General features: G+C 40.5%; 1 long non-coding RNA gene across 1 annotated transcript; it reads left to right on the forward strand.

Annotated features, from left to right (window-relative positions):
- The first annotated feature begins 586 nt into the window (after positions 1-586).
- Positions 587-1,261, forward strand: LOC136452410 (uncharacterized). The gene is made up of 3 exons (XR_010758822.1): positions 587-711; positions 801-866; positions 1,163-1,261. It is a non-coding gene; the product is annotated as an uncharacterized lncRNA (long non-coding RNA).
- Positions 1,262-3,119: the final 1,858 nt, after the last annotated feature.

The raw sequence follows: 3,119 nt of genomic DNA on the forward strand, positions 1-3,119 counted from the left end.
CGAATATATATATATATATAGATTTTTAGGTTGGCTAAATACTATGGAAGAAGCTAGGTTACCCACATCCTTTTCTGTTGGTTAATTGTGCATTGCTCAATGTCTGTAGGGATCTTAAGCTAGGAAATTTACTATTAAATGATGAACCTTTTGGATTAAGTTCTAATCCTTGATTTTCCTTTATGTCAGTAGGATTAAGTTCTACTCCTTGATTGTTCAATTCTCTTTTTGTAAGTCAAAATCTTTAGCCATAGTTATAACAATGTTTCTAGAGTTGCATTATGCATGTAACATATTTATTTTTCATACATGATAAATGCTCTTCACAGGTGACAGGTTGGGGAGTGAATCTATGAATGCTTGGCTGAAGACAAAGTGAAGTTCAAATAGCTTCTGATCTCGATTGGTGCAGACTTTACTAATCTCAGCCTTAAAACCTCTTATTACTAATCTAGGCACGTCTGGCATGTGCTCCACTGCTCCTCCAATGCCAAAGGTAGATCTAGGCACATCTCCTTCAGATCCCCCTCCATCCCCATCTCCTTCCCCTTCCCCTTCCCCTTCCCCTTCCCATTCTTGATACGATTCAATTGCAAGCTGCTACTCGGCGGCGCCATGGTGCTATAGCTCCCCACTCCCCTGATCTCCTCCATATCACCCCATTACTCTTTTCTCATTGCTTGTTCTTCCTCTATGGATGCATCTGGAAAGGTTCTTCACTTTTGGAATTAGGCAGCTTCGAATAGATTATAAAGAATAAGATTGCTGCTTCTTGAAGTAAACTATGTTTTGTTTACCAGGTGAAGCATGGATCCAAGGAGCTGGTATATGTGGAAGCGGTCATCAGATTGTAGAGGTTACCCCTGGTACAAAAATATCTAACAATCTCACGTACTAGCCTTTTAGATAGCCTTTCAATTTTAGATCTGCTTTAGGTCCCTAGGTACAAAAATATACTAATTATTGTCATAGATTAAAAAATTCAAGCAAAAATGTACGGTGTGAAAAAACTACTTTACCTGTATTAGTTTGCAATTTATACTATCACACTTTCTGTTCGATATATTGCCTCCACCCATCAAAGTTAGTTGAACTAAAAAATTATGTGGTTCTATTTTCTTTCAACGGTATTAGTCTGTGACACACTGATTTACTTTTACAGACTTGCTTGTATGAGTATCAGACTTTTCTGTCAAGGTTGGTTTTATGTGGGAGTTAGTTGATTACTTGATGACAATGGTACCTACCAGATTGTTTTGGTCATATTCAATTAGTTGATTACTTTTCTGTCAAAGGCTGCAGCCGGTGATTCAATCATAGATCCGAGACAGCCAATTTCAGGCAAGTGCTACTCATTTGCCGCCTCAATCCTCTGTTGTGCAAATCAAATTTGTTGATCTACAAGTTATGCAAATTTGTACAATCAACTAGTGAAGTCTGAAATACTGAAACTTAAACACACAAACACCTTAGGGTCTGTCTAGCTACTTTGTGAATTTTTTTACACCTATAAGTAGCTTCCACTTCTAATTTTATGTGCACAGTAATACCACTGATTTCTTTTGCACCTGAAAATGGTGTTTGTATGAAAATTTTGCACCGTTGCTGTTAGTGCTTGCATCTGCTGGAAAAATGAACACATCTGTTGGACCTAACTCAGATCAGGCAAACTAGAGCACAAACAACATATCATCTTATCAAGCATGAGCCCATATGATAGATCAAAATTTTCAATCTATTGTTCAAATGAAATGTCTGGATTAGATAGAGGATAGCTTATTAGCTTGTCTTGTCTTGTCGTGTCATCATCTTTCTTGGCTGCTCTAAGACTGTCATTGAATTGAAACACTAAAATGTCTGAGAAACAATCAACTCAAGTAGTGAAATCTGAAATACTAGAACTAAAACACACAAACAACTAAGGGGTAAGCACCGGATGTTTCATTTCTGGAGGCAAACTAAATTTGTGATTTATATTTGTGAAACTGTCTCATCTCACTCTCCTTGTAAGTTGTACATTGGAACCTGTAACTTCTGGGTGCTACTGGACAGCAGCTTGTCAACAACAAGCTAATCATAGTGCTAATAGATGTAAAACCAAACATTCCATTTTGAGCTTTTGCCCAAGATGACTGCCATGGACAACATGTGCTATGTTAAGCTAGGATTAACTTTATGTTCATCAGCTAGGATTAGCGACGATCATCAACCATATGTCCAAACAAGGACTAGTATGATGTTAAGTGACATTACATATATATGTACTTGTTAAATCTGTGCACATAATTTCAATATTGCATTGGTCTTGAATGTTTGATCCAATGTACATGAGTTTTAGATATACAAGATTTTATTTTTTTATGTTGTTTAATTGGGCCCGATGGACTGTTAGTTGCTAAAAGTTCTTATTGTGATGAACTGTCTATTGCTAAAAGCTCTAACATATTGTTGGTCGCTGAAAGTTGGACCGTCGAACTGTCTGTTGCTAAAGATGATGTTCGTCGTTGTATACATATAATGATAGCTTCATTAGCAACTGTAGGTGTCCATCGCTATAATCTTTAGCAACTAACTGTCCATCGCTGTACACCCCTTTTAGCAACTCCAAATTAGTCGCTATTTAAAGGTTGTGGTGTAGTGTTGGTTGTGCCTCCACATGTTGTCGAGGTAGCAGCGGCGATGACACCTTATGTAGGATCTTCTCGGTGAACCACTTTAACCTCTTGGTGGCGAAGCTCCTGCTTCTAGCTAGCTCAGGAGGTGTGGTCATGTTTGCGACTAGGGGAAGGCACTGGGGTTTTGTGGGTGCGCCTCATCATCCATGATGGTGGGTTGTCCCCCTCGTAATGGTAGGGTTGGGGTGGTCACGTCCTCGCCCGTGGGTATGTCGTTGGAGCACGCCTCGGCCTCCGTGGCGTGTCCCGCCCACGGTGGGATGACGGGTGGCCGCCTCTACACCGATGACAGTGTAGGTGAGCCCGTCGTCCAAGCCTTTGCCGGATAACTGGTGTCCACCATCGATTCTTCCTCATCGCAAGGAGCAGTTGTTGTGGCGGGCGGACACCCAGGCGCTAGTGCTTCTGGTGGTTGGCTCATGGCGAGGCGATGAACTCCTCTAA

Source organism: Miscanthus floridulus, chromosome 5 (assembly GCF_019320115.1).
Source record: "Miscanthus floridulus cultivar M001 chromosome 5, ASM1932011v1, whole genome shotgun sequence".
In the NCBI taxonomy this organism is placed as follows: domain Eukaryota; kingdom Viridiplantae; phylum Streptophyta; class Magnoliopsida; order Poales; family Poaceae; genus Miscanthus; species Miscanthus floridulus.